This window comes from Stegodyphus dumicola, chromosome 6 (assembly GCF_044657685.1).
Source record: "Stegodyphus dumicola isolate Sdum_Otavi_A_Nest chromosome 6, ASM4465768v1".
NCBI classification, from domain to species: domain Eukaryota; kingdom Metazoa; phylum Arthropoda; class Arachnida; order Araneae; family Eresidae; genus Stegodyphus; species Stegodyphus dumicola.
In genome coordinates, this window is record NC_140773.1 from 202,958,721 (window position 1) to 202,982,934 (window position 24,214).

The window sequence follows — 24,214 nt, forward strand, 5'->3', positions numbered from 1 at the left end:
AACTTAAACTAAAAATAAACAAATTATGAAAACGTTCTATGTTTTCAGAGACGGCCAACCAACCAACAAATTTCTGTTATTTATTTAATTTTTACTTAATTTTAACAACCAACAACTTTCTGTTATTTATTTAATTTTTACTAGAAAGTACTAGAGAATATCTTCATCACAGATTGCAGATGCTCATTGGTCAATCGGGTTCTTTTCTTACAAATTTTCAACTCAAAAAGCTGTTCAGTGCTAAATATATTCCTAAACAAAACGGTTGTTCTTAGTGCGAAAATTTCGTAAACTGTGCTCATTTATTTTTTGACAAGTACGAATAACGGTTAATGATATATGTATCTTCAAATCTTGGAATAAGAATTATATTAGATTGTAAAATAACAAGCTCCATTTATAGATTTTCTGTTGCGTTGTTTGTTAACTCAAACGGCGTTAGCCCAGAAGGGCTATTAATTTCATTCTGGAATGGAATTTTGCTTCGAAATGTCGGTTTACTTTTCATATTGTTGCTACCAAATATTAGAGCTGTGTATTATATTTAAAGAAATTTAAAAATGTAGAATCTGCATAAATGTATGTATGTTTCTCGCATTGGGATAAAACAACGGTACCTAGAGGCATCAAAATCTTGGAATCCTCCATCTGAATATGGGCATCTGGAAGCCCATATTTGGAATTTAGGTTAGGTTATTTAATTATGGCAAAGCCTGGAGGGCTATCTGCCTAAGGTGGGAATGCCTTCGTGGAGGACTTTCTAAGGAAAACTGGCTCGTATACACGTTAAACATGGGGAAAACCACGAAAACACCCATGCAGCCAGCTCGTTCGCGGAATTCGAATATTTTGTATAGCATTTATGAATTTTTGATTAAGAAACTCAAGGATTTCAAAGCGAGCAATGCCACTGTTCGAAGGGGGGGGAATTACCTCCAGCGCACGACGCTGTGTATCAGAATTCTAAAGATAAGCTTTTTTAAATTATTTTGCGATATTGCTGTTCAACTGAATTTTATGGTTTGAGTGCGAAGAATACGATATTTCATTAATAAAGGTAAAACACAAAACGTCCCTTTGAGCGTAATGTAAAATCTGAAAACTTTCAGAGCGGCCTTTTTTTTTTAAGCTGGGGATGTGAAAAATTGTGCAGTATCCTTGCCAGAAACAGAACCCTGGACATCTCGAATACGCGTTGAGTATTCTTCCAATTACACCACGTAGAGACGCGGAAAGGAGGGAGAAAATTTCATGTAACTTCGTACAAGGAAATAAAAATGAAAGCAACGCTCACGAGCGGTTAATTCATAAGCTAGTTTAGAGCATAAAAGGTCGCCCAACTGGTGTAGTGGTTAGCGTCGCTGACTGCCGTGCCGAAGGGCTTGGGTCCGAATCCCGGAGAGGGCATGGATATTAGTAAATATATAGTGTCCTTGCGGCATGGGGACACTCTAAATATGCTGATAGCCGAAAGTCCTCCGGAGAGGTTGATAGTAGGGGAAGAAAGGAAGACCCCTCTCGGAGCAGTACCCCGGGGGTAGTTTCCATCAAAATTCTCGGCGAAACTGAGTTAAATGGCAAGGTGCTCAAGGCTATTGCCATTGACAGACATATCTTGCGCTCCTTGCCAAGAGGAATTTTGTGGGCTTGGTTGACTAGGTCACACAAGTGAGCATTAGTCAACAACAACAACAACAACAGAGGATAAAAGGATGCGAAGACAACGCTCAAATTGATATTTCGGAAAGGATAAACGCAGAAAACAGAACAAATTAACAGAAAAGGATAGTACGAAAATTAGCCACGCTGAAGCTTTGGTTTCTTTCATTTACGGCAAAGCTTTCGAGAGTTACCTTTCTTTCGCAATTGGCTCTTTAAGAGAAAATGGCTCATATTTGCATTATACATTGGGAAGAAAACACCAACACTCTTTTCAAAAGGCAAAGGTCTTTAACATTCGAAAAAATGTTTTGATGCCTCTACTGCGAATTTTTCGTTGATCAAAAACTGGCGTGATTGAAGGAACGGATAGGATTGCTAAGTAAAAGGTAAACAGACTTTACAAAATTTTAATAACTTCGTATAAATTTTCACGGAATTCCTTTACTCCATTTTTTTTTAATCACAAATAGGCTATTAATCTCGAAATAAGATTTTATAGTGTTTCATTTTTCGTTGAATCTGTTGCCATTCGGAAAAACGTAATATACTATTTTTTCATATTTAATCAGTCTGTTATTGATGAACAAACTAAACTATTTAAAAATAATAGACCAATAACATAAAATATAATTTTTTTTTTTTACTTTTTAACCTGATCAATTTGAGCCATTAACATCATCTGTTAATGGCAAAAATTTTCTACAAATATGCAATTTTTCTAATGATTTGTTAAATAGGCATCATTCATTGTATCTGTATATCACAGCATATTTCTTTATTTCTCTATTTCATGAAACTAGGAAATAGGGGAAAAAAAAAAAAAAAAAAACACTTTCTTCTTTGATGTCTTTATTGAAACTACAAATATATGCTTAGAAATTCGCCCACTAAGCATTCGTAGATCTTTGCTATAGTTTTCAAAAATCCCTTCGTAAGAAGAACTTTGTGTATCTTAAATGTTCAAAATAGACCAAATTCAACTCCCACTCGCTGTTAAAAGAATACTAAGAGACTTCTGACAATGATTTTTATTAACCGAAAAATGAGTAAAGTGCAGACAATTACTTGCATTTCATTTATACATGTTAAAAAAAAATCCCATGGCCTTTTTTTGAATTAAGGCTGTAATAATGATTTCTTTTCTTGCCGAATCATAAATTCTCTGCTTTGAAATTTTGACACATATATACTGAAAAAAACGGAACATTTCTTTGGTCATACATGATTTACAAAGAATGTACATTATCAGAATGCAATTTTCTGGAAAATCAGGGCTTTTGCAACCAGTTCAAAATGCACATTTCCAAGACCAATTACAGGAATTAGTAGCTACTAAGAGAAGCTACAACACGTGACCAGAAAGTTTCTAACATTATCACGTAACACGTATTCATGTAAAGGCTAATTACAACCCCAGCGGACAATTGCCGATTCTTTCACTCACGGATGCGCTTAGAGAATTATCGCATAGCGATATGGTTGAGTGAACGGTAACCGTAACTGTTTCTAACATTACCAATATATATATAAAGATGAGTATATTGTTTTTGCGTGACCACTCTTCAAACTCTGAGTCAGTTTGCAAGAAGATAACTATCATAAGTACCTCGATCGAACAAATATTTGAAGGTATGACACATGAGACTTAATGTCCGGGATAAACTATGTGGTAGCAATAATGTCTTAGAAACTGAGTGAACTTTAGAACTGAAATTTAGGAATTTGTCGCTCATTACACTATCCAACTGTTTAAAGCGAAATAAAAATAAGAATTGTTAATGAATCTATTACATAATAAGGTTTTCAGATTTTACACCTCAAAATTTATTATATCAACTGAAAACGTTTAGTCAATTGCCTGTGCTACTGGCATCCAGTTCCAGAAGACCATGAAGAGCCATGATCTTTAGTCAGAAACAATAGGCATCGATGGTGGTAGTTTCAGTTTGATTTTATTTTAGACCATAATATATATGAAAAAATAAAGGTGTAGTGTCCGGGACTCCTTAAAAATGGTGCTCCTTCATAAAATAGTATCGCCTCCGGCGAAGGAACAGAATCCTTAAGGCAGCTCCCGGGCAGCTCTATGGACAAGAGCGGATGGGTGTGATGAACGGAAAGACGGGGCCGGTTCAATCTTTATGAAGGTGGCAGGCACTGGCGAATTGACAGTTTTTTCCAATGTACATGCCTCAGCATTAAAACGTAATGCCTCAGCATTAAAACGTAAAGTGCCGGTACCCATAGATATTTGAAGTCATACCCTGAAGAAGGCAGCCTTCCTCAAGATTCTGGAACGTTCTTTCGAAGGTCTAAGTGAACAATCTCCCACTAGAAAAAACGTGCAGGCAACCTTCTACGAGTTAGTCCTTGTTCATCAAGACATAAGAGGTACTCGGTGCCTGTATGCAGTTCAGTTTACAGTTAATGCAACTTTCATCAAGATGCCGAGACGCAACATGTCGAGTTTTTATTTTAATCTAGTGCTGTACCTTTATGATGGTTTCTTTCTTGAGGAAATCTCCCCGATAAAGGTGCAAAGTGAGCCATTTTTAACCAAGGATGCTTTGGTATAAACGGACCTGTACCCTTATGAAGCCGATGCCATTAAGTTCACTTTATGACGGGAAGAAAGAAAGCAATTTTGTCGAAGTGCTAGCACCTTTACGCCACAGCACCTTTATAATGGCTTCGGTCTTGCAACAATAACCTACTTCAACCATCAGCCGGCATCTTAAGTGAAAACGCAAATCTATAACCATCAGCGCCTCGGAAATTTTGCCGAATTTCTGATAGCTACGGTTGCTTACAAAAATCAGTTTTTGACTTGGTGAGGCAATTTTCACAATAAGTGCGGAAGACCGTCATGTAAGTAAAGTTTTAACCTACCTTGTTATTCAAAATAGAAAACTAAAACCCTGCTTACATAGCCGCGTCCAAGGTTAAAGGTACCCGAATCTTTTCATCCTGTATCTTCATTTGGAAGTTGTCTTGTGAAATTTTCTGTCTCCTCTCAGAGCGGCTGACACGCGTAAAAGTGACGGCATTTTTATAATGGGCCACCATCATGAGGCAACCTGTGCAGTCCTTATTGTAACCCGCTAGTAAAGTGAAAAGAAGTTTGTTAAGAGTAAGTGATTGTTTTAGGAAGCTGTAGTTTAATGAATTCCTGTTTACAGTTAATTCTCGCTAATTATGATAATTTAGTTATCGGGGCCTACATTTATATGAAGGAAAGGGTTTATAAACCGATAACTGATTTATAGGCTAACATTCACTTTATCATGAGCAATTTGCATGATGCGAAATGCGAAACATTTTTTTTTTTTTTTTCTGATTATACACCTATGAGAAAATGACTTATATCAGATCCAAAACCATTCTCAATGATCGACTTGCTACAAAATGCCGCATGTCTGCACCATGATCTACATTATACCTCATTTCGTCGCGCTTTTTATCCTAGTTATTTAGCATTACGTTCAGAAAATTTTAGACATTCGTATAATTTTCTCCTTCTTTTATAAAATCCCATTTGAGGCTCGTTTATTGGCAAACTGTTTTTATTATTTTAATTTTTACTCAGCGCATTCAATTTGCATCTGCATTTTTGCATTAGTATTTCGTCCACTTTATTTACTCTTGCCTTTATTACTTGAAACGTATTTTGTGCGTATTCTTCGTTAAAAGAGCGGACGTGGCAAGTGGTCTCACACTTAAGAAACTTTCCAAGTATGGGATTTCACCTTACTTCTATTATTTACAGTCCAGCTGATTTTAGCCTTATCTACTGCTGATGTATTCGATCTTTCGAGATCCAGGTAGTTCGCCATCTTTTCCTTTGTTCCTCCGATGCCTCTATTTAGAACTGCGGTCAAAAGGTATTCATGTGAGGTGCCCCTGGGGCTTCATAAGGTAACTGAGCCGAACATGTCACGATCTGTGCCACGTGTCTGACTCAGTTACAGTCAGATATCGGCTCAATTTCCGTCAGATACGTAATGCTAGTATTAATATGCATTCTTAGAGGAATGTAGGTGTCTTTTACAGAAATAATATTATAATAGTTACTAGTAATTAGCTCAGAAGTCAAACAACAAAACTCAGAGTTATACTTGCAAATTTTCCAGGACTAGTTTCGATGGTTTTACCGAACCATCAACTTCAGCTGCCAAAGTGCAAATGTTTTGTTGTTTGATTTCTAAACTAATCTTTGATCGGTGTATTATTTGAATCTAGCTTATTAAGTTACCAGTAGTTTAATCAGGATTACTTTTTATTGGTTACGTTCTTGCTGTAACCGCAACTTTTGGAAATTGAATCACTCACCTTAGTTTCTCCTCTCGATTTTCGGACGATGAAATTGGTTAAAAGGAGGAGAGGGAATATGTGAGGAAGTAAATAAGGAAGTAGAAAATCTTCCATGTCTTCGCTGAAGAAATCTTACTGAAAAATTTTACCATTTGCCATTTACCAATGGTGAATCATCTAGATTTTTTTTTTTTTTTTTTTTTTTTTGCAGGAGAATTAATTGAGGAAGCGCGATGAGATTCTCCGTCCCTCAAGGAAAGTAATTCAGAAGCAATTTTGTATACGTGAACTGTAAATATTTCCTGTGAATTTTTGTAAGATAGTTGGCAGATTTTCCGAATCAAGCTAAACGGCGAGACAGAGTTAATTTATCTTTCCTGAACAATACCCGCATTTCTCTTCAGCAAACTCAAACGTAGGTGGTCTCTAGAAAACGAATTCTTTTGTAAACAATTGTTTCAAACTGCAGATTGTTTGAAAGTTTAAATAGTTTAAATATAGCTCTTTTTTTTTTTTTTTTTCCGTAACTGAGAGCTACAAATTAAACTCAAAATGCATTTAAATGATCAAAGTGCCTATTTGAAAAGATATAATAAATAAGCCTAGATTTTTATTTACTTACTTATTTATTAGCCCAAAAGGAACGCCAGTAGTGAATTTGATATCATTCTCGAAACTGCATTTTACATTGAATCACTATAGACGGCGTATCACTTTTCAAATTGTCACCACCATGTATTATCGCCCTGTATTACAGTTAAACAACTTAAATAATGAAGAATCTGCATGAATGTATGTATACATGTTTCTCGCACTGTGAAAAAACAACTGTACCTAGAGCCATAGAATTTTGCATGACGTAATCCTACTGAGAATATTTACATGTGGAAGCCCAAATTTGAAATTTATAATTTGTTTTATTATCGATATCATATTTTGTAAAACTTTAACGAATTTTCGATTAAACTCAACGATTTCAAAGCGAGCAATGACAACACTCTACGCAAAAAAACATTTTTATCTCCAGCGCGTTAGGCTGTCTATCGGAAATTCTAAACACATGCTGTTTTAAAATATTTTGTGATTTTGCTGTTGAATCGATAGAGTTACGTGGCGTAAGCGTCAAGAGCGTTATATTTAATAAAGAAAGTAAACACACGAAACGTTAATAATAAAAAGACAAAAAAGGTTATGTAAAGAAAACTGAATATTAATATGATGAACTCAGAAAAGAAGAGAGCAGAAAGCAGCAGTCCAGCCGGGCCGAAGTGTATAAAACAAGTGCAGTTGCGTTCGGGATGAAATTATAATCCAGAATGCGTTAGTTTTGGTTCTCAATGCATTTTTGATTGGATAATTAATACTGCTGTAAAATTATTAGTGGATGTTTTAGTTCCGTTTACATCATCAGTCATATGAAATGGATTAGTTTCGAAATGACGTAGTGCAGAAAAAGGTTACTATTTTTTAAATAGAGAGGGGAAATCAAATTAAGCATTATGGAGCTGTTGCTAACTTAAGTTATACTTATGTCGGATAATATTAAAACAAACATTTTTTTTTTTTTTTTCAGTTAACCTAGTGTAGCTTAGACTATTAGACTCAAAGTCTGCTGGTTAAATGCATGATCTAAAAACAGTTGAGGGTCCAGTACTCTTTTTTTTTAAGGGGCGGTTTGCGTATTCAAATTTTATTTATTCTTCCCATCATCAATTTGCCATTTTATTTTGCATCAATTTTTAATTACTCTGACCTTTGTTGTTTCATTCGAATTTATCAAGCAACGACTCCATTTTAATATTTTGATTCCTTATTCCATGCAAACGATGATTAATTATTTTAACTGCATGTTTTCACTTTATAGGACGTATAAAATCTAATTAAAGCTTTTTATAATCTATGTATATGTACTAAAATGTTTATGTATAATAGTCGACTAATAATTTCCCAAATTGTTTTAATTTGTCTAATAGATTTTTCTGGTTTCTGATTTTATATACAGCTTTATTTTTGCACGGTAACGTCGAAGCGGATTATATCTTGATGATTCATTAAAAAATTATTAAATAAATTTTAAAAATTTCTAAACTTAATTTTATAACATTCTTTATTGGCATAAAAACAATTTAATTGCCTTACATTTTTGTTTAAAATTACTTAATTTTTTTTATTATTATTTGCACTTACTTTTGAATTATTTTATGAATTTGATTTTATAATTATCCAGATATAATTTAGAAACATGACTTTGTTGAAAAGTTTTCGCCTGCTCCTTAAAAAAGACCAAAGAATTTTCAATTATTTGTTTTATTAGATTACAATATTTTTTATCTTATTTGATTAAGATCTTTTGTTTCAGTTTTAATCTTTGTTTTTCCTGTTACCTAGTTTGCATAATGTAATGTTTTATTCACTTTTCTCTCTTTTCTCCAAGTGTTTCGAAGACGTGTAGGGAAAATACTGGATACATTTGAGATTCGATCTTTTGGTTGTAGAGGCATCATGTATTTTTTTTGGGGGGGGGAAGTAAGAGAAGTGAAAAATGAGCAACGCTTTCTCTGGGAATCGAACCACGGACCTCTGGAATACGCGCCCAGAATGCAGACCACCACACCACGAAGGCATGCGAAGAAGGCAGGAAAAATACCTTATATACTCCCCCTTTTAAAGGGCGACTGGGATTTTAGGGGACCCAATCGCCAAATCCTGGATGTGGAGAATCATCATCCACCACCCTTTTAATTTGGGCGTCACTGTAGAGACATTAGGTATTTTTTTTTGCGGGGGGGGGAAGTAGGAGAAGTGAAAAATGAGCAACGCCTTCGCCGGGAATCGAACCACGGACCTCTGGAATACACGCCCAGCGTGCAGACCACCACACCACGAAGGCATTCTAGGAAGGAGGGAGAAATACCTTATACAGTTTTAGTTGAATTGTAAAGTTTTAAATAAAAATTTAATTGTTCTTTTTTCGGTTTTTGATCTCAAATGCTTCAGAAGAACGAAACATGCATTCGAAACATATTAATCGACTTTTATGAAACTTTAATTCATTTTTCCCTGCTAAGTTCTGAATTGGAGTTTCAGTAAAAGATGATTAATATTTTTATTTTTATATTTTTATATTTCTATTGTTCTTATAATTTCTATTAATTTTTATTTTTCGAGTTTATTCTACTGATGAATTCTTATATTAATTTTGATTTGTACAAATACAGTGTGTGATCTCTTATCCACAGTTGCAATTATTAATACTGTTGGGGAATTACCTTGTTTTGATTCCAATTTAATTTTACTTTTGATGCTTTAAGTTTAATTTGCTTCAATCCCGCAGTTATAGCGCAGGAATGGTTAAAACAATTTTGTGTTAAATTTTTGACATACTACTATGTTTTGCTTTATATAATGGTAAACTGTTCTTCGAGGTATTTTACTACAGTTAGTTTCAGTTCAGATAACTTCAACTTTTTTAATTAGTTGAAATGGATTGCTCCAAAGAAAACTATTATCAAAGCTTCGCTTTAATTAATTGGGATTAAAATGGTTCTGCTGTGCACAGCTACATTTTAATAGGATCTCAAAGGCAGGAACAGCAACATTACGTGCACATTAATTTCCTGATTTTCTTGTTTTATGAAAAATGATCTAACACGTTTCAGCCTTAAGAAACGATTGATTTCAATTGTTTAAGACTAACACCGAACAAAGAGCTTGAAATCTTGCGAGCTGTCGACAACGCCTTCAAAACAAACAAAGCCCTTTGATCTCGCTCTTTGGCACCTCTACGCGCGACGAAAGCCGTCTGCCTTAATTGAGGCACATTTTTTTCTTCCTGGATGGAACGCAAAAGAGATGACTTTCTGCTGCACTGCCCTCTTGAAATGGGTCAGGGATTGTGGGGTTCGCAGTACCTGGGCAGAGAGGGTTGGCAAAAACTAGGTGGTAGGCAAGTAAGAAGGTGTCTCCTCAACTCAACTAACTCATACAGCCCAAAAGAAAAAATCGCGTTTTAAAGAATTTTTGGCAAGTGAAACTGAAACTCCAAACATTCCAGTTCGGGACAACACTTACATAATTTAACGAAAATAGTCCCGAAGTATGTTCGAGTGATTTGACATTCGTGAAACATTGCCAGCAAGTGCTGATTGCAACATAGAGTCCCGCCTGAATGTTGCAGTGATGGTATCTGACTTAGAGCAAATAGCTTCTTTTTTGTTTTTACGGCTTCTGAAAATGGTGTTAAAGAGTACAGTAGAATTCCCATTAACAGGAGGGAGCCTCAGTTAATGCTGAAGCAGCGTTTTTCAGCCTATTTACCATTGCGTGGCCCATAAAATAATGAAAAGGAAAGAACACGCTCATAGCGACCACCTTCCAAGAGGACTACTATAAATTTCTGGGTACAAACAGAGAAATTTTAATAATATTTTTTACTTCTGCAGTTAGGGGTATCCTTATACATGTACACTGCGAAAAAAAAAGGGGGGGCAGTTCTATATCTTCCGTTCTACTGGGCCGATTGACGAAATTCAAATTGCGTTTTTCATGTCTCGAAAGCGCAACTTAGGATATGTATTAGATTTATATATAGCGTTGTTATAATATAGGTATTTTGAAACAAAATCGGACTTTTTCTGAAATGACATGCCAATTTTTTCCCATATTTCGATTCTACGATTCAAATTATGCCAAACTGCCAAGTTTTGTAAAAATCGCACGAGTAGTTTTTAAAAAATTAGCTCTCAAAACTTTAGCTCCTCAATGTTAATTGAATTTGATTTATATTTATTAATATCTCTTTATTAAACTTACTTGATTCCTTCTTCCAGAATTCAAAATTTAGGCTTAATCCAAATATAACTGGTACATTTTTTATGGTTTATTTTTTTATAAATTTTTGCAAAAACATTTTGTATTATAATCTATAAAATTTTTAACATCGTCTTACAGTAGATGTATTAAGCACACCTGTAAAACATTAGAGTTTTTTATTCAAAATTTTCTAAGATATAAATGAATTTACATATTGGAGCGTTTTGAAATTTGGCATCTCTTTTTTGAGCGATAATAACGCCAAATGTGTTTTACGCACTTTGTTAAAATTATTTGAAAGTATGAAAGTTAACCTTTTTCCCACTCTTCTACAGTGAGAAAAAGAAAAGAAAAATATGTTGCTATAAATTAAGAAGTTTTCCAAGTAAATTATTCTTGGCGAAAACTGAAAAAATACGCCAAGATAAATCTTTTAATTTCTCCGTAAATTTTGCACCAAATTTTACAAAATTTAATATTTAAACATAATTTGAGTCGTAGAATCGAAATATAGAACATAATTGGCATGTCATTTCAGAAAAAGTCCAATTTTGTGTCAAAATACCTACGCTATATATAAATCTAATATATGTCCTAAGTCACGCTTTCGAGACAAGAAAAACGCAATTTGAATTTCGTTAATTGGCCCAGTAGAACGGGAGATATAGAACTGTCTCCCCCCTCTTTTTTTTTGCACAGTATGCAAGTATCCCTCTTATAACATTGTTTCCTACAACGCAGCTTTGCTCTAACACGATAAGAAAATTTCGGAAATCCTTGTACAGAAGGTGTTTACACATTTTTAGACCGATTTCGGAATTAATGTTTGTAACGTAAAAGATATTTTTTTCAGCGTTCAATCTGATAAACTTTTTTTTCTGGACAGTAAACCTGCAATGTCATTTCCATAATAAAAGGGCTTCCATTCCTATTCCACTACTTTCTAAAGTGAGGGGTTTGCGTTTAGAAAGAGTTCTTTTCAAGAAAACAAAGGCACAATAATTCAGAAGCGAAACATCACAAGACTTTACAGGAATATGTTGAAAAGATAGGTATGCAATACCTGTATCAGTCTTCATTTATTTCCAGGAATGCAGTTGTACTTTCCTAAGTAAGACGTGTTGCTTTGTCCTGATGAAATTTTACTTATTGAGAGTCATTGGGATAAAGGAATGGAATTCATTCTACAAATATCAGACGTAAATCTCTTTTCCATAATCGAGTTGACATGAATATTTTGTTTTCATTTTTCTTAATTTTCCATTGTAACAGTATCCAACGACAATCATAAGGCCTTTAATGAAACTTCCGCTGCAATGCCGGAACCAGGTCTGTACAATTTTTCACTTCGTTTTCGATAATAAATAGGCCTTTTTTTGTATACTCATGCTTCATCGAAGGTCACAATATATTTCCATTTAATTCCGGCTAAACTGTTTTCATACAGGGTTCTACAAATTGACTTACATCTTTTACACACACGTTTGCTCGTCCTTGGCTGTTCCTTTTAAGAACACATCCGAACGTTGCGAACTGCCTGTACCATCGTCGTATGATTTGGTGCATGGGGAATCACAGTTAAACTTTGACTGAAACGCGTGTTGAACTGAAATAGCAGTTTTACTCTTAGCAAATTGCAGAGCACAAAACCTTTAACGCTCAGCAGCCGCCATTTTGCTTACGTGGCGCTGTAAACGAGAAAACAACAAAGCAATACTCGCGTATGCATTTATCTAAAACTGTTACACTTACTCTTTAATTGTGACCTTGAACCATCACTCCACAACGTTTACAGTTGATACCAAGGCCCACCAGCGGCCGAGCGGTAATGTCGCTGAACCCTGGTAGTTCGGCCCGAGGTTCCAGCGAACGTGCTGGTTGCATTGGAGTTTTGTGGTTTTCCCCATGTGTAAGGTCCCAATCACATTATGTTTCGGCTACGCGGGACTTGACGTCGAAAGGGACAATTCTCAGAACCCGCACAATTCCGGCAAACACATGTAGCTAGGTTACCATTCTTACTTACAACAAAGACTTGAACGCCAAACAGTAATCGATTATCGCTCAAATTGATATCATGTGATCCTTCAGAAGCAGAACTTTCGTCTGATTGGTTGCCTCTACCCGTATTGAGGTTTGAAAAAATGCCGCGTAGCCGCAAGATTGCTTCCGTAGCTAGGCGGGACTTCGCCTCCAGCGGGGCTCTTTTTTCTAGGAATCTTCCCATTTAAACCAGTGCTACCAGAATCTCGTTTCTCAGAAAAATCCCGTCTAGCAGGGACTGTAGCGATATGTGATAACCTCTTAACGCGCATTCGAGCCAGTTTCTTTTAGAAAAGTCCTCCACGAATGCATCCAACCCCTTATGCAGATGGCTTTGTCATAACGACATAAATCAAACCAAACCAGTTGATACCATTAAGATTTAAATCTGAGACATTCTTTTATGAATATACTGTATTTTTGTTTCCTATAGTAACTACTTTAGAGGACAGATAGCGCAAGCAGCCAATCTTAATATACGTTAGCCAAAATTCTTAATACCGATATAGACTCGAATTTTCTAGCAATTCTCAGAAGTGTGTCTATCTTTCCTAGAAGGAAGGTCAGGGGATCGCTCTCCTTGTTACTACTAACATCGTTGTCATCCGTCTCATGAGCAATATTATCTTCAGTTTAAACTGTAGCAATGCTCAGGAAGAGTGAACACTTTTATTTACTAAAACGAAGAGAACGAACGTCTTTTTCTGTCCGTGCCTTTTTCTATAAAGTAAGTACGAAGAATCACATTTTACTTAAAAAATGAAAGCTCAAATGAAATAAGGAAGCCTTGTGATTAATTGACTAGACTTGAGAGCTAGAGTAAAATTCGCCATGCTCATGCGAAGGCGCCAGGCGATGCGTATGCTCCAAAATCGCGAGAACCGTGAAAAAGAAACTGTTGGTACCAAAGCGTTCAGTCGTTTTACAATGCTCTTGTCCTTATTACTCAAAACGAAACTTAGCCAGTGGCAGATCTTAAACCATCGGGACGGAAACCTCCTTTGCATTCGCCTTATATGAAATGATCACATACAAAATATGAACACATATACACAGCTACCATTTATTTAATTAAAACTAAACATTTAAAATAATTTGGAATCCACAAATATCTTTAGAAAAGCCATCTTATAAGGTATTTTCTTCCTCCTTCCAGCATGCTTTCGTGGAGTAACGTTAGCATACTTGATGCGTATTCGAGAGGTCCAGGTTTGAGTCCCGACGAAGGCATTTCACATTTCTCACGTCTGTTCCATCAGAAAACTTAATGACTTGGCAGTGGCGCCGAACTAAAAGGTAGTGGACAATCCTTCGTCACCACCAGGAATTGGCGATTGGTTCCCCTAATCCCCAGTGGCCCTTTAGAAGGGGAAGTATATAAGGTACCAGAAGTGGGCCAGCCCAACCCACCTAACCAAAGAAGTTGGTCCTATGGTCATAACAAACCATGCCAAGAGTATATGAGGCATTTTCTCCCTCCTCCCAGCATGCTTTTGTTGTGTAATGGTAGCACATTCGGTGCGTATTCGAGAAGTCCAGTTTCGAGTCCTGGCGAAGGCATTGCACATTTTTCACATCTCCTGTTTCAAAAAAACCTAATGATTTTACAAATTTACATCTAGTAGAAAAATATGCATTCAAAAAAAGTTATCAATCTGCCACTTTTGGTGATTAAAAAAAAAATGCTTTCAACTTTCTGTCGCTAAAAGGCTAAAACTATTTTGTGGGAGGTTTGACTTCTGAAAAGTACTTTGCAGCTTCATCAAAATTAATGTTAAGTATTGCATTTTCAACGGAAAGGATCGTAAATTTATTAAGTCTTGCCTCAATGTTAAACGAAGACAGCTTTCAATCAACTACAACCTTTAAAAGCTTCTTTCGCAAGAAGCAGCTAAAACACACACTGTCAAAACGTCTTTAGTAAAAATTATAAATTAGGGATTGATTATTGTAAGTCCATTTCCGAAATAAAAGTTAGCATATTAAATGCAGATCACTTTTCAGTTTCGTCCGTTTTTATATTCCTACTTGCTTAAAAAACTTAAGATTCTTCAGAGGCCCCTTGGTCAGAGGTCCGGGACGGTCCATCTCTTCGCTCCTTCTTTTATTGGGACGTCCCTCCCTTCAGCTTGTCTGATAGGTCTATAACGTATTTCTCCCGCCTTCTTAGCGAGCCTTCGTAGTGTAGTGGTCTGCACACTGGGAGTGTATTCCAGAGGTCCGTGGTTCGATTCCCGGGGAACACGTTATTCATTTTTCACGTTTTCTCTTTCACATATTTCAGGACAACGTAATTATCTGAACATTCATAATCTTGAGAATGAACAGCTAAGGGTATGCTGTAAAGTTCGTACAGTCATTACATATTTCGTAGCTAAAAATGTGAAAAATGTGCAATGCACTCGCCGGGGTTTGAACTCCGGACCCCTCGATCGTTAGCCGGACGTTGCTCTTTCCAATTACACCTCCAAGAAACGCCCACATACACATGGAAACTAGACAACAGACATTAGTATAAGTTCCTTGCCCAAAATAAAAATGAAAAATAGAGAATATACATTTTGAAACAGCACGCCCCTATTTTATATATATATTCTCTATTTGACCAATAGTAAAAAAGGAACATGCTTTCGAATGGACAGAATCTTGGTTGAGTATCACCTATGCTTTTCCCTGGCAAAACACTATAGTTATCCAACACCTTTAAATGGGTAATAATATGCAGTAATTTTCTTATACCCTCAATATATAGGTCTTTGATGACAATCATAAGCAAGTAGCTTTGTGATAGTAATTATATGCAAATTGCACCTAATGTAATGCAATATTAAGATATTAGGATAAGGATATTATTCATTCCAGTATCAAGCAGGGAAGGGGGGGGAAGTGTTGAAAAATAGTAACATTAATGCAGTTTAGAATTATCTAAACTTAAGTTCCTTAAGTTTTTTCTTCTTTTTTTATCCCTTCATCCTCGGGGGGGGGGGAAATCAAAGATGTGTTACCTTTAATCTGCTGTTGACTTGATTATCAACAAAATAACCATTTGAAAATTTGAATTATTTTATTTTAGGGGAATGTCGAAAAATTTATTTATCGGTCATAACAAACCACGGCATATTGTAGGCTATACGAGAAGTTACAAACATTTCACGAATATTTTCACCTAATATTACTTATTAAAATATTTTGATCTATATGTAAAATACCATCATTATTATTATTATTTTCCTTAAAAAATCAGTTAACATCAAAAGTAAACTACAGCCGCCTAGGGATACGAATCACGGATCTTAAATTTACCAGCCGATGTGCTAACCACTTACGCCACGAAAATACGCGAGGGGGAATACGATGATTCCTTACACATACAAATTAATACATTTTTAGAGAACAGAAGTAGCATACCAAGCAGAATTTGCGTAATATAAAATAAATGAAAACACCATCTTTGAAATAATTCTGAAATGAATTTTTTTTTGGGGGGGGGGAGAAATCTGAAAGGGTTCATATTTTAATGGTAAAGAGGTGTCTTTTAAATTTGAATATGACTTATCAATAGAGATTATCAATAGATTTCCCAGGTAGAACGGAGAAACACTTTATGCCACGTTATATGAAAAATTTAGGCCAGAAACATTAAACTGGCGGGCCGCGTGAGTCGTCCAAAGCAATTTTATGCGACCCGCAAAGAAATTTCAGTTAAGTATTTCTTGCAAATACGGTGTTACAAAGAGTTCAAGATTTTAGTTATTATTAATTTATTATTGTTTTATTTATTATTAATAATTATTAGCTTATTATTATAATTATTATTAGTCCAAAGGGTCTTTGCCCCTGAAGGACTATTGTTTTAGTTTTGCGACTTTGCGTTGGTTCACTATAAATGCCTGTTTCACTTTTCAAATTACCGCCACCAAATATTATCGCTCTGTATTATGTTTAAAGAAATTAAATGATGAAGAATCTGCATATATGTATGTTTCTCGCCTTGTGATAAAACAACGCTACATAAAGCCATCGAATTTTGAATTAAGCAATCCTACTGCGAATACGGGCATGTGAAAGCCCAATTTGAAATTTGGAATTTGTTTTATGATCGATTTCATATTTTGTAAATCTTTAACAAATATTTGATTAATAAACTAAAGAATTTCAAAGCGAGCAATAGCAACGATGTACAGTAAAAACATTTTTATCACCAGCGCGCGAGACGCTGTATCGGAAATTCTAAAGATATGCTCAGTTTAAAATTATTTTGCGATATTGTTCTTGAAATGATTTTTTTGGTTAAAGTGCGAAGAACGTGATATTTAATAAATAAAGGTAACAGACAAAATCTTAAAAACCGCCCCTTTGGGCGTAATTTAATCTGAAACCTTTCAGATTTTTATTGTTTTTAAATTTTTGTTATTATTTAGTTAGCTCGAGTTTATATTAGTTTTTTTTTCCCTTTAAAAATGAACATGAACAACGCTTTAGAAAATCTATAAATGCATTTCATTAATTTAGAATGTGGTATATAAAACTTATTCAAAGATTTCAAAGTACAGATTACATAAACGTAGTCGCACTGCTCAAAAAATAAATAAATAATCTCAGTTACGAACTTTGCACAAAGAATCCTCGTTTAGTTTTGGGAATACATTTATATGCGAACGACTTTTCTTCACAGTTGAAAATTGATAAGCAAACCCAATTGTCCAGTTCGCATCTACATTCCCTGAAAAAGATAATTTTCAGTAATTTCTCTCCAAGGTTACAAACTCTATCAAAATTTAATACCATCAAGTATCAAACTGTAATAAGAAATAAAGAGTTTTAGAATTTCCGATACACAATCTAGTGCGCTGGAGGCACAATTTTTTTTTTTTTTTTTTTTTTTCGTACAGTGGTGCCATTGCTCGCTTTGGAATCGTTGAGTTTCTTAATCAAAAATTCGTTAGTGTTATAAAATATCAAACAGGTTATAAAAGAAATTCCAAATTTTGGAATTGGGTTCCAAACTTGATTAATTTTAAATTCATGCCGATATTCGAGTGGAGGACTACGTTATTCAAAATTTGATGTCTCTAGGGTACCTTTGTTTTTTGACTGTACGAGAAACATACATACTTTGATGCAGATTCTTCATTATTCAATTTCTTTAAATATAATGCAGGGTTTTACTGTTTGATGGCAACAGTTTGAAATGTGAAACGCCGTTTATAGTGAACCAACGCAAAATGCCAAAAAGAAATTAATAGCCCTTCTGGGAAAATTGCTCCTTTGGGCTAATAAAGAGTTTATTTGCATATACAAGCATATGTATTTTTGTTTATGCGCAGAAGAAAAATTAATAAATAAGACAAAGAAATTAGGTTTTCCTTATTTATTCTCAAATTTTGTCCCACTTGGAAAAGCTTCTCTGAAAATATCGAAATTTTTCATGATTTGTTTATATTTTAGTTTAAATTTAAATACATTATTTAATGAATAATTCAACATGCTAGAATTATAATGACTAAAAATTTAAAATGAGTAACTTGTAAAGCATGTTAGTTAAGACTTTCATACCTAGCTTTCAGTATGTTTGAATTACAAAATGTAACGAACAAATATCTTTTGCAAATACAAATTTTAGATTTCGGATTTTAGATTTAAAACTGAAAACAGCAACCAATCCCTTGAAATCCATAAGCTTTTGCGCAAAACTATCAATAGAAGGCAATAGTAAGTTAGCCATATTTAAAATGTTTTGGAAGTATGAAAAAGTAAATTTAGAGACGAAATAAGCAGAAATCTCTTGAAAAGCACTATTACGCAAAACACAGCACTTTTACGAAAACAATTAAGTCAATAAGTTGTAAATGTGAAAATATGAATGCTGATGTTGAATACGTTATATTACGTGACAGTTAAGAAATATGTGGATCGGGCTTATATCAGTTCTCCTGAAAATCAGTGACTTGAATAAATTATTCCAAAACGAGACAACAAACAAAATTAGGTTTAATGAGTATTTTAAAAGAGATAAAAAAACAAGTAATATTAAAAAAAAATTACAGTTCCTACTTAGGTCAACAAAGAAAAATTTTATTTTGGTTACTTTTTATTAACATTATTAACATTGTTTCGTTTCTAATTTATGAAGCTGATGGTGGTCTATAATTTCTCATTCTATCCATCCTTTACAATGTTTCATTATTGCTAGAACCTTTCCAGTGAGTTTCGAGCAATCCAGTTCTTCAATTAATATTCCATCTAATGATTTCACACGACTGAAAGCGACCTATGCTTGACATGTTGCGAAGAGTTTTTGTCCTAGATATATTACTGCATAATCTACAGTGCTATTTATTTATTTTAAAAAGCAAGGAACTTTTTTAAAGGGATTCTATTTTAAACATATATTATTATCACGTTAACACAGAAATATGGGGAGAAATTTCGCTATATAATGAGACATTACATCTGCTTTACCCAACTCTATAAAACTACAATTCTCTAATTCCATACACTTTAAAAATCTTTAGAACTCTGTCTTACTGTTGCCACTTAATTTTTGTTAAATATTACAATCCCATTTATCACAGTCATGTACTAATATTAAGTTGTTGTAAAATTAATTTATACAGTGCATGAGAATTCCTGATAAACGGTCATTATTTGTAAGTCATAATATTTAAAAAAAAAAAAAAAAAAAAAAAAAAAAAAAAAAAAAAAAAAACATATCTTTAATTGCGATAAACAGGAATAAATAAGTAGGAATTGACTTTAATATGTGAAAAAGCTGCATTAACATCAAGTGTCATTTACTACAAGTTTAAAAAATGCATTTGAACTTGAATGATGAATAATAAGTATTTTATTAGTGATTGAAAATTTGAACAAGATATAAGGAGAGTGTGAGCTAATAGTAGGAATTTAATAATGAAGATGTCTTATATACTATTTAATATTATTTTGTATCATTTTAAAATAATTGTTACTATATTTTAAAATGATTAAATAATCTGAATACAAGTTTACTAAAATAATTGTAATTACTTGTAGATAAAGGTTGTAGATAAAGGTATATCGTTTACGTATCATGTAATTATGTATTTCAATCGTAATACGAGTTGTTTTACATTATGTAGTATTTTTATTATAAGCCTAATTAAAGGTTATTTAAGTTACTGTATTGTATTTTTGTTTAATCTATGGTTAAATAAGATGCATGTAAAAATTATATATTGTCTATTTAATTGTAATTGTCAAGTTGTACTAATAAAATCAAAAATACAAAACTATCTAATAAAATATTTGTTAGTAGCCGTAGGGAATCTTCCAGTCTGTTATGGTTTAGTACAGTATGGTGTAAATAGACTTAAAAGAATAAGTGGGTTCATTAATCCCTGCGACCCACCAACGGCTCAGCAGTAAAGTCACTGAACACTGGTAGTTCGGTTCGAACCCCGCGGACGAGCAGGCCGCGAAAGCGTTTTCTTGGTTTTCTTCCATGTGTAACGTGCATACGAGCCAGCTTCCCTTTGAAAATCCTCGACGAAGGCATTCCTCTCTTTAGACAGACAGCCCTCGAGTGCTTTGCCATAATCGAATAAACCTATGCGTTCAACAGTGTCAGGAAGTCATAAAAGAACTTTCCCACATGATAGCTTTTCAATGGGTACCTTCACACTGCGGTATTTATGGGAATGATATGGCTGATGTGCTTGCGAAAAAGGGGGCTACGGTTCTCCGAAAGCCAAAAACGAGTGCAAGCCTCCATTCTATTAAGCTTCTGACATCGCTAACGTATCAAAAGACATTTTAGAGATTTTGCCAAGGGCAATCCTTGGAGTGTTCTCTCAACAAACCCAGCTTTTGTTTCTGACCACCCGCGAACATTTGGGGTTGCACCTTTTAGACTATTGACGGGACATGACTGTCTACGGAATCATTTATTTCGCAATCATCTAGCTGATTCGCCGTTGTGTGTTATATGTAATAGTGGACGGCCAATGACGGAGGAACATTTGGACGAGTGGTGAAGCACTGACAAATTTTTCTTGTAGATTTCAGCGCTATTGGTAAGCAAGGAGTCTAATGGCCTAACGGCCAATGTAACTGGCATTTGACAAATTTAAATAATAGTAATAATAATAATAATAATAATAATAATAATAATAATAATAATAATAATAATAATAATAATAATAATAATAATAATAAAATAAATAAATAAATAATAATAAAATAAATAAATAAATAATAATAATAATAATAATCAAATAAACCAAACCAAACTAACCACTTATCCCTGCGTTTACCAAATTTGGTTTTTACGCAAATTTACTGTAAATTGTGTATGTTTGCATGGTTTTGTTTATTTGATTATGGCAATGCACTCGAGAGTTATGCATAAGGGGGAGGCATGCTTTCGTGGAAGATTTTCTAAGGGAAAAGGTGTCCGTTAATCGTGGAGGAAGGCATAATTTGAAAAGTTTTGGAGTCTTCTGGCAAAGGAAATTCCTAACTGAAAGAGGCAACTAATCTCTTAAAAAGCTGCGCGAATTTTATGTAAAACTGTCAATGGTAGGCAACTGCAGGTCAGCATTATCTGAAACGTTTGAAGATGATAAGCAATGCGGATTTAGCTCTGAAAAGATAACCAGTCTCTTGAAAAGCACTACGAGCTTTTACGCAAAACTTTTGATCATGGTGATTGGCAAGCCTATATGCGACCTGTCAACAGTCAGGTCTCTTCTTATCAAGGCGACTTTCAGCAGCTGTCTTTCTGGTTTTTTAAAGTTCATTGCCAATAATTATAAACACAGATACTTAGAATAGCAACAAAAATAACTGACAGTGACAAAAAATGTCCCATTAAAAATTCGATGGCTATTAATCAAACCAGGACCTATTCCAAGCATACTAATCCCCGATGGTACCTAGCCCACCCGGCCCCTAGGCGAAGATAGAGTCTGTCAGTATTTCTATGATATCAGTGCATCTGTTTTTAACGTAGTCATTGCTGTCATAGCAGTTAATTAATGAAGAAAATGCTTTTGAAATGGACATGTAAATAAAGCGGCTCTGCCCCCCTCCCACATGCACCCATGACACCATTAAAAGGGTCTAATTGCAGCTGCATTAAATATCATTCCCAAGTTCTGGCAATACAAAGATATGTGAGGACAGATATGAAAGGTCATCAGGCACGTGCACCTCTTTCTTCTGACCTTAAGTGACCCCTCCCAAATGATGCGGTTCCAATTATTTGCAATTACTAGTATTGATTCTATGCAAAACACATTGAGGGGAAAAAATATTAGGTATGCTTTTGAAAAAATATTAGCTATGAACGGGGTTTATTTCAATATATCATCTATCAATGCCGTATATCAGCAATTATTTAGATATAATGTGCCGTATGTGTAGTTTTGCTTATTTCAGTGTGTTACTGACGTTATCTGAGAAAAAATTTAATTCTTTCTGGCAAAATATGCAATGTAAATGAATATATATAACTGATTTTTGTATTTCTTCGCGTATATTTTTCCCTAACGTTTTAGCATCTGTTTCCGAAAGTTTTAAAAATTTTTGCACAAATTGATTCTTTTTCAGTGCATTCAAAGAACGAGTTTCCCAAAATTATAAAATGATTTGTCCACGTAGGGACTGTTTTCGTGTTACTAACAAAGATAAAACTTCGCAAACTACCTGCGAATGCAACGCCGAACCTTACCCTTCTAAATGTTGAACGTTACGTCAGTCTTATTCAAGAACAGACCCATCACGGCTTCGCAAATACGAACTGACATCCCGCCTATGATAACGGAGTAGCAGAAACAACAATAAAAACAGGCGAGATTCAAGTTACAGGCAAATAGAAACGAATATATATATTTTAGATATAGTGATTAAAGATGTTTCTTAGCAGGTTTTTTAACAAGAAGTTGATATTACTATTTAAAATACTGTTTAAATTCTGACTGAAAATATTTTTTCATTCATGATTTTAAATTGAATTTGTGTTCCTTGTAGATGGTATATAGAAAGATTTCTTATTGTAAGTTATTATGAATTATTGCAGCTTTAGCGCAAGTCATAGGCTTTTTAATTTACTTTTCATTACTTTTTTCAATTTATTAGATATTGTGATTTATATTACTTTATATTCTTGCTGGAATGTAGGTTTCTTTTAAAGAAATAATACTGCGACAGTTTCCTGTAGGTTATCCATGACAATTCTCATTTGTTATGCTCTTACTGCAACCCAGTCCCTTGGAAATTAAATTATTCGCTTAATTTTTCTCTCTTGACTTTCAAACGGTAAAATTAGTAAAAAAAAAAAAAAAAAAAAAAAAAAAAAAAGTGGGAAAAGTAAGCGAGGAAATACTGTAAGTAAAGCGATATTCCAATTGAAGGGGAAAATATTAATAAATAAAATGATGGACCGAGCGCGCGTGAAACTGTCATTGTGGGAAGCCAAGTGGATAACTTTCCCATACTTTTACAAATAGTATATCACTCTAAATTTTGGTCGCAGTGTATGATATCAGCTTTAAAAGCCATTTATCTGGCAAAATAGAGATGCGGTTTTCCCAAGGAGAACGGTTATCTACACTCCTCAAAAGCGAAATTGCAACACCAAGAATGCGCGTAGGGTCATACAAATTTCAGGAGTGGGTGTTGTGAGGTGGAAATGCAAATGATAAAAATTGCGCACCCATTGGATCGCGTAGTGCGCATATGCTGGTTGTAAAGATCATCCACTTTCTCTCTCATAAACAGCATCTGAGGGTTTACGGAGGAGCATCGGAGACTTTAGAAGAAGCATAGGAAATGCCTCTGAGACGTCGTCCAGCTCAATACCATCAATTAACGACCAGGGAATGTGACCGTATTATCGAACTCCATGAGCTTGGTTTGTCGCTGCGCACAATAGCCCCCATGTTGGGACGATGTGAGTACCATCAACGTTGTGTCACACGATGGATTCAGGAAGGTGTACGTGCACATAGAAGAGGATGTGGTGCGCACAGACCGGCGTATTCGGCGGTCAACTATTGGAGGCTCTTTCTCCAAGTCACGTGACATCCGAAGCAGGTTATCTCCAGGAGTAGGTGGATCTGTGTCCACCCAAACTATACGCAACAGATTGCATGAAGTACACTTACGTTCACGGGTACCAGCCACAGGGGTACCATTGACTGCTAAGCACAAGACTAGACGCCTGGTGTAGTGTCAACGTCATAGCGTCGAATGGCATCGGGTTTTGTTCACGGGTGAATCTCTTTTCTGTCTGTGGAGGAATGACGGCCGTATGGTGGCGACCCGGAGAACGCTACGAAACAGCCTATTTCGCCGAGCGTCACACCAGTCCTGCACCAGGCATTATGGTTTAGGGTGGCATAAT

General features: G+C 34.8%; 1 protein-coding gene across 1 annotated transcript in view; it reads right to left on the minus strand.

Moving 5' to 3' along the window:
• The window catches only part of klu (zinc finger protein klumpfuss), a 188,465-nt gene that overhangs the window by 95,471 nt on the left and 68,780 nt on the right, over positions 1–24,214 (minus strand). The gene's annotated exons all lie outside the window — the stretch shown is intronic.